The sequence below is a fragment of the Lissotriton helveticus genome, chromosome 7 (genome assembly GCF_964261635.1).
Source record: "Lissotriton helveticus chromosome 7, aLisHel1.1, whole genome shotgun sequence".
Taxonomy (NCBI): domain Eukaryota; kingdom Metazoa; phylum Chordata; class Amphibia; order Caudata; family Salamandridae; genus Lissotriton; species Lissotriton helveticus.
Window position 1 is genome coordinate 534,565,528 of NC_136068.1, and position 8,771 is coordinate 534,574,298.

General features: G+C 45.9%; 1 long non-coding RNA gene across 1 annotated transcript; it reads left to right on the forward strand.

Moving 5' to 3' along the window:
• The first annotated feature begins 6,881 nt into the window (after positions 1–6,881).
• On the forward strand, positions 6,882–8,488 carry LOC144766862 (uncharacterized). The gene is made up of 4 exons (XR_013597960.1): positions 6,882–6,973; positions 7,064–7,158; positions 7,271–7,357; positions 8,243–8,488. It is a non-coding gene; the product is annotated as an uncharacterized LOC144766862 (long non-coding RNA).
• The last annotated feature ends 283 nt before the right edge of the window (positions 8,489–8,771 follow it).

Consider the following 8,771-nt stretch of genomic DNA (forward strand, 5'->3'; position numbering starts at 1 on the left):
ACAAGTTTGAGAGCCTGACCTTAACAAAACTCTAATACATGTTGTTTCCTAACCGAGACTAACATCCTCATCTTGATTTTTTGTACATTTCTGGCCATATGGCAAGGTCACTACCGGTGTCAGGTCCTACAAGCTGCGCCTCCCCTAGAGACGTGCGCATGCGCAGTGTTACCCCGGGAATTGCCCGGTCTACGCCCTGAACTCCATTTACCCACTAAAGGAGGGCCCTTACTCTGCGCCATCCGGAGACGTCATGAGTCCACGCGCGCGGGGTGGCTACCAGCCTAAGGAAAGCGTGAACTACTCCTACCCGCGCTCCTTTGCTTTGCAGCATCCATTACCTTGCCCCTGGAGTTCTAGGAGTGGCCCGCAGGCCCCTCCCCCTGGGCGGGAACCTCCATAGGATGATGCCCGCCCCCTCAGACCTCAAATATGTGCTCACCGATAATGACCTTACCGCCACAGGCCAGCATTGTTAACCGACGATCTGGCCTCCCCCTGCCTAGACCTACCCTACAAAGTTCTCACTGTAGCAACACCTTCCAACCAGGCCCTGACATCATCAGACCACAGGACCCTTCCTTCCTCCGTCAAATGGACTCCCCTCACCAGGTAGAACAAATACACCCATGTTGGATCATCTGCAACCGAGGGGGGGCTTGAAATAATTTGTCCCACTGTGTGTTGATCCTCTTTATCGAGTGATTCAACGCCCTGACCAAGTCCCTGCCACCACGGGATAAGTTGAGACCCTACTACTGTGCCACCCGGGTAAGTCCTGAAGACCCACCCACAGTGGAGATGAACTCATCAATGAGTATTCGCCTCCCCAGTTTGGCCAATTCAGTCCCCCCTAGGTGAAGTATCACCACTGACAGGAGGTCGGGCTGCTGAGCTAAAAGTCCCTGAAAGAAGTTCCTGAACTGACCATGGCACAGACCCTCAAACCAACTCTTCCCTGTCCTGCGTCCAGCCTGTTGCTTGTGCTGGCACATTGTAGCTCCACAACTTCTGGTGATGAGTTCCTCCCCTGCGTGACAGGTTTGAGAAACTGCAAGAACCAGGAAAGACCAAGAAAACCCGGGTGACAAATTCCCACTTCCACCTTAGGGAATGGGTAGCACTTACACCTGCCAGCAATACCTGGGCCCTTGGTGTCCTCTTTCCCGACGTATGCTTCACTTTTGACGTCCACCAGCTGCTGATGTTGCGGTGTGGAGCACTCCTCAGATATCCGCCATGGACCCAGCCGTGACTGACGTAAGCATCCCTTGGGCTGTCCACCTGTTGCAGCTGTTGTGATGTGGAGCACTCCAGGTATCCACCATGGACCCGGTCATACATAAATTGGAAAGATAGACACACACCATTAGTGTTTCCGGCAATAACTGCTGTACACGCGTCAGACTTACATTACCATCAGTCGCTAAGTTTTAGATAATCTTAGTGCCAGATCACTACGCATTAACACGTCGACAGTAAATGTTAAGCATAGCCTCAGTTTGTCTGTTTTCTACCCACGTCTTCATGCATAGGATCTATGTGTAAAACAAGATAGCCTACTTAGCAGTGCAGCATCACAGTCTTTAGCTAAAAGAATTAGCACAGCCCTAACTCCGCCAGGCCATAAGCTGGCCCCAAGGACCTTTTCCGCTCGCCACTTTGGCTTCTGGGAAATATCATCCCAGCCACCCGGACATGATCACATGCATCCCCAGAACTATGTGATGCCGCAACTAGGCTCTTGGGCACCTTTTAGGTGTGACATCAGGGTGTGTATCATTATCAGGACCCCAAGTAGTCGTTCTAAAGGCTCTAGGCCCTGTCTCTATGCCATTCGTGGTTCCCCCACCATATTATTAACATATGGCTTTGGTGCACCCCTAGAGCTCAACGTATATGGTGCTAAATTACTGTGTGCTATATAAGTCTTCACACCGTAATTATTCGCCTCAAATCTCATCATAGGCTCAACGTATATTGGCCAATTTACTTGTGTGTTAAATAAGTTTACTGACTGAACTAAAGGGGTGTGTTTAGTACAAATACATATATTTGTTGTTATACACCTGTTCTTTTTTCATTTACTCATTCATGAGATTAAAGACTGGTAAAACAAGCAGCTCTATATTCCCTCAAGACTTAGCCTGATGGCTGCACGCAATACAGCTAACCCTAGGATAGCTTACTAATAATGTTGACTTTAACCTATCATCCATGAAGGGTCGTTTGGACAGGTGCAATGTTTGGACTGGTGCAATGTCCCCCCTAGATTAGTGAACAGCACCTCATATGGTGATTACCTCCACAATGAAATAAGTCCATTGTTTGGCTTTCTGTTTTGGCTTGCAAAGGAAAGTGGGACCTGGGAAACTGGCTTTCTCAGTCTCGTCAAGCCCTACCCTTAGATGTCGTTAATCCCCAGGTTGACCCCAATAGAAGGTGGTATACCCTATTCGTGAATGGTTCCATGATTGTTCTAACTATCACCTAGCAGACACCAATGATAGTCGTTCTATAGTGTCAAAATTTGACTTATGTCAATGGCTGTTCCTTGCGTAAGAGAAATAAGCAGCAACCATGGCTTGGATAAAGTATTGCAAGTGCTTAGAGGACATCAATAAAGCAGCCCAGGAATGTCAACATCCATCTGATTCTCCAGGTGAAATTTAATGTCACCCATGTAGCGTGGGCTCTGATTTAGACAATGAGTTTTCCAGACCTGAACTCATCAACTGAATGCCGACAGAGCATCTTTTGGGTAACTCACAACCCATGGTGGGGACCCGTCCCATCAGGGAGCTGCGTCTGCCTTGTGAATTCTACCCAAGTACAACCCGAGCATTTTAAAACGCCCAAGCTCCATATTGCTGAGTCCCCCCCAGCACGTGGATGCGATCCAGTTGATGGGCATCGATGACTTTGTGTACATCGGGTCCCATTGAATACAGTGAATACTGCCAGTGCTAATTTAAGATAGAGTAAGTGCCACCGTTTTGGGCTGACTGGACTCTTAAATGCTTGAAAAGCTGGGGAAGTGTTACTTTACCACATTTGTGTTAAACTGGTTACTGATGAAATAAACTTTTAAGGTACAAGTCTAATTTCGGCTAGAAAGGCAGCAGCATGCCCCCCAATAACCTTAATGTAACAATATAACACAATAATATACACAAAGTAATATAACAAGAAAATTAAAATTTTTCAGGGCACAACATCACGAAATAGTCAAAACTGCATCCAACCCAACAGCTATAGCCCAGCGCAGTATTTTGCAATAATGAAGTACAAACACTGCAACACAAAATTAGCAGAACACATCACCTTCACCTTAAAATGTCACACAATTTGGTAACAACAAACCCTGAAGTAATTTTTAACACACACCCGAATGTCTCAATTTACTACGAAGGACATAACAATGTTCTGTGATCTGGGACATTCTGTTTTGTTAGGCACGGGGAGATTATGTGATTTGTCCAGAATTACAGGATGTTGAGCGTCATTGCAGAGTCTCGAACCCAGTTCCCCAGAATTGAGAGCAACCACCCTTAGCCGTTACAGCCACTTTGTCTGTGGTTGGAAGAATTAGCCCCTCACGAAATATTTTTAAGCCCCCCCCCCTCGAAATTTTTGCTCTAGTTGCCCGCCTGGTCATAATAACCATGGCTGAGCCTAACAGACACTCATCATGCATTGGAAAAGGAGAGGGAGCCCCGGCGCCCATAATGACAAGTCACCTCTGCAAACCTGTTGACCTCGGAGCAGTTGTAAGAGTTTAGGCACAGCTCATATCAGGCCTGTGTTCTCTGTCTCATATGCTGGAAGACAAATATTCTGCAGAATTTATTTATCAAAACCTCGTGTAACACCGTGGATAGGTGATGGTTTTCAGGGCTCCCAACCATCACTGATTTAAAGTCAGCTGAAAGACACAACATGGGACACAACATGGGAGATAAGCCCCCAGAGACGATGGTCCAGGCTGGCATAAAATGGCCGGGTGATGTGGCTCATATCTATGACGTTTGTTTGCGCTTTACAAGTCAGCTTGGCACATAACTCAAAAACACAATCTAGTACTATATTTCCAGTAGAAATAGCTTCTCCGTTATATGGTCAACAATACCATCTCCTCAATCTATGGCATGAAAAAATTCCAAGAATATCATATTGCGCGCGTTGTAATAATGCGGGTGCGTTCTTCGGCACGGTGCATTAATTCTGGCATTTCTCTTTGTTTTAACTTCAGTTAAGGGTGACGCGTGTGCAACTGTCTCGTCGACCTGTTGCCCAAGATGCCGCGCGGGGCTTTCATAGAGGTGCGAGTAGGGTGTTGACAGAGCGCGCCCAGAGATAACGCCCCGAGTGCGCCACATACCGTGTGTAAGCTATAACAACTATTTATTCTGGAGGCAGCTGCCTCCGTGGCAGCGCCCATGCATCTGAGTAAACGGGTCGCCGTGGTCCTGAAAGGAAGGGGCGACATTGATGGATGCCTGGAGGGCGCCTGGGCTGGTTCAAGAGTAAAAGCGGGCAGCTGGAACAGCTGAAAGAAGGGTAGAGTGGCACTGCTCTGTAACCCCCCAACTCATTCATAAATGTCGGTCTCAGCGTGCCCCCCGTTATCTCCCGGCATGTCTGTGGGCCCGGAGATGCATGGATTGGCATTATTTATGCGAATGGAACGGAGTACCCTGCGGAACTCTCTTTGATGGTCCAAAAAGTGTGATGAAGCGTGTTCCCAGCTCACTGAACGCGCTCTAGCGCCTCAGTTGGAGAATGAAGGGTTGTACAAATGAAATTACACACTATGTTAGGATCCGTCTCTATCACACACTGTAGGAAGAGTCCTACAATACTCTTGCAAACGCCTCATTCGAGCGAGGGGCAAATTCCCACAAAAAGGCCGGCATCTCCCACAATACGGTATTTGCTGGATTATCACACACCCGTTCACATATGTAGACCGACCTTTACAGTGTCGGTGCCTATAGCCGGTGCTAGAGACATGGGGAGCAGTCTCGGGAAGGGTTAAGAGTAGTGTACAATTTGTTTAATTCTCCTCCCGGTGATCAGTTTGCCACGCAGTGCCTAGAAGTAGGTAGGCGGTGGTACATAAACACATGGGTTTTCATCAGTTTCATTAATCCAAGGGCACCAGTGAAAAGTCACCAAAAGTCAAGGGTAACACATGGACATCACATGCTCTTTAGCCAGCAACAACATCACAGCAAGTGACCTCACACAAACTGTGATTTGATGATGGGCCTCTGTGCTGAAGACAGATAAGACATTGTTTCAGAGGAGCTAGCCCTACAGAGTATTACACCAAGGGCACCTTACTCTCCAAGCGGTGGAAGCAAACGAACAGCTTGCTGTACAAAAATGGCTCTACCTGTCCGCGGTAGCTGCTTATCTCACTATGAAATAAAAAGGTGTATATGTCTTACGGCACAAAAGCCAAACAAACAGGAGGTCAGCTTTACGGAGGGGAAATGTCAACCCGCCAAGTAAGAATTTTCACTGACGTGGGGGAAATACTAAAGTGACCAAAGAAAAAAAGGGACAACCTAACCTGTACCCACATAAAAGACACGTTTCCAGAAGAGGGCCATGCACATAGATAAATAGAAGGCTTCCATATTTACATGTAGTCTGCAGGAAACTACCAAACGTGTGTAAGCATGAACTGAGGTTCCTTTCTGCTCTCCCCCTCTACTCCGCACTGGAAACACTGCCATTACCCCGCAGACATACATGCTATTTGTACACCCGTGCGCTCACGACGGCAAGAGCTTTCCATAGCCCATTCTACTGGAAGTAGACCATTCGTATAGGTCCCTGCTGAGCCTCCCCCCCCCCCATAACACCCCTGCTTTCCCCCTACTTAACTTGTGTCCAAGGCGCACTTCTCCGCGAGCCATCGACCCGCCCGAAACCTCTCTCGGAAACACTGGTCCCCCCGGTCATCCTGCCCACGTGGAGCACCGCCGTTTCGCCATTCTTCGTCCCTTGCGGGTCCACGACCGACCAGGGACATCCTCCTTTTCCCGCTGGACCGATCCCGACGTGCTTGGAACCTGGAAGGGGAAATAAACCAATGCGCCCGACTCTCAGCTCCAACGATGCGGCGGGCCCCACGCGGCTGGCTCAGCGCGGCCCCGGACGTCCAAAGCCTGCAACAGAGAGCAAAATTTCAAAAGTTCCGGCGCTGAGTCTTGATCCGCCAACAGGATCCCAGAAAACCGCTCTCTCCCGCCTGTAATCGAGTTCCTGTAAAAATAAAAGCCAAATTGTTAATAAACAAAGAAGCCCCGAGCGCGGGGCACACGGTGCTGTGGGAGAGCGTCCAGGGACAAGGGGGACTCCTGGGCGCTCCCCACCTCTTTATTCTCCAGGGGCCAGGCGGGGGGGGCACACCCCCCCGGCCCGCCCCTCCTGTAGCCCGCCCCCCCCTGACCCGGACCTTTTACCTGGTATCCGGGTCAGGGAGGCCGCCGGCCAATCGGTGGTGGGTCGCGCCCCCCAGGGCCCGCCCCCACCACCGAGAGACAACAAAGGAGAATGGGGGGAGACGGTGGCCGCGCCGCCATGCGTGCGGGGGGGCCGAGGGCCCCCCCTTTTCATTCGTGCTGCCTGTTATGTGCACTATAATGGAGTGCTATAAATCCTGACACACTCTTTCTTATAACATTACAGTACTGGCGCGTTTATCTTCGTTAGCCAATAAACTCAGGAATCAGCAAGAAAATAATTTCATAAATAAAAGCACACGTTCAGAGGTATGTTGCATTTAATTCAATCTCATTGTTTTATCTAGTACTACTGGCCCATTACCAGTCCCATTTTCAGGTCTAATTGCACCATCTTGTCTTTTTCACGTTCTAGCAACGGAAAACGTTAATTCAAATTGATTTATTTATGCCGGTTTGGAATAGTGGAGGCGAGGCACATCTGTTTTATAATTACGGTATGTTTTCCGAATTTGAATAGTTTATTGCTCTTTGGCCGAGTCGGGTTTAATACCTGTCTGACACGGTCTCCTGTTCTATATTCACAGCTGTTCTCCCGAAAAAGAATTCACAGGAGAGTGTATGTTTATCAATTTGACATCGTTTGTCAGCTTATCTTAATACGTAACCTACATCCTTTGAGGTAGGGTATATATTCTTCGCTGTTAATACTAGCTGCCCAAAAATGAAATGAAATTATAATTTCAGCTTTTAACCTTACAATTTTTTTGCTATTATTTATTCTTGCCCTTCAGAGAATCAAAAATCTATAACGATTACCCTGACCGTAACCAAAATCCATTGACGCTGCACAATTTATACGCACCATCTTAATACGTTATGTAAGTTGTTTATTTTGAATGCTTAAATATGCGTGTTAGGAGCAGCTTATTGCCCCATGCAATTGTGAGAAATGCAAGGTTTTTTTAGCGTGTATCAGAGAAGTCTTGTTAGAATAAAGCAGCTTGCATTGCGTACTAAGAGATGTTGTCTTCTCCATTAATGTCACATTGAGGAGATTACCGCTATCTGCGTTAAATCAAATGTTACCTCTAATTAATAGCGTCTTTCCATCTTTCCGAAGTTTTCTTCTTATGCGAGAAGCTGTGTTAAACAATACAAATTGTGTCCATGCATTAGCTCACAAGTAAATAGATTCGTGCTTACTTGTTATTACTCGAACTGGTAAGCTGCAGTTTAGATTAATACATGGTATGTAGGATTTAGCACAATCTATTTAGAAAGAATTGAGATTACGAACCTGTAACTGTGTAAAACGGACAGCAACTCTACCGATTGACTTACAAATGCCAATTAAAATATACTGAGAGAAAAATGATTTTTAACGGTTATATTCCCTCTGTCCTTTCTTTATCTTTTATAAACCTCTGTGAATTTTTTTTTTGATCTGCTTCCCATTAATGGTTCATCCTAAATTTATCATTATTATCTTATTTTTTTACACTTTGTGATAACTCTTCTAAATGAGCACCGAAGTCAGTATCCATTATACTTCCTCCTAATTGAGGTACCCCTTACTTATCTGTTTGGGCCGCTTATTGTCTCCACCCACTTCCGTTTGCACTGATTTGACAGTTATTATAAAATGTAATAATATGATGGTTGTTGTGATTATTATATTTAATTACTATTATGAGTCATTGTTCTTCTTCTTCATGAAATAAATGTATGTATTTTTTGATTAGTAATTTTGTTTTCATATCTAGGAACTTGAAAAATTTGGTTGTCTTGAAGAAGGCGCTGCTCGCCGAAACGCGCGTCGACAACATACTTTACACTTAATTCAAGAACTGATATTATGTTTTTATGAAATTGTGATGGTTGTGTTTTAATTGATTTCATTGTATTTTATTTTATTGTCTTTATGCATTTGTAATTTTGTATATGCCTTTTTAATTGAATGAATGTATTTGTAGATATTTAATATTTTGTTCAACTACAATAAACTGTTTTTCTACGGAAGTGGGTTGTTGCGTCCCATTACCACTACGTGGTTTATTTTTGTCTGTTACCGCCTGGGTTGATACCTTCACATTTCAAAAACAAAGTATGCCCCCCAAGCCTGTTGGTCATGGTGGGGCTGCTCAAATGTTGGATAGTCTCTTTGGGTAAGATATGTGTTGCCGTAGCAAAGTTAAGGATAGAAGACATGGGCACATCACTAGCCAAGATAAAAGGGGAGAAAGAAAAGAGCCCGGATCTAGGGAAGGTTAATTGTAAAATGGTCCCATCACT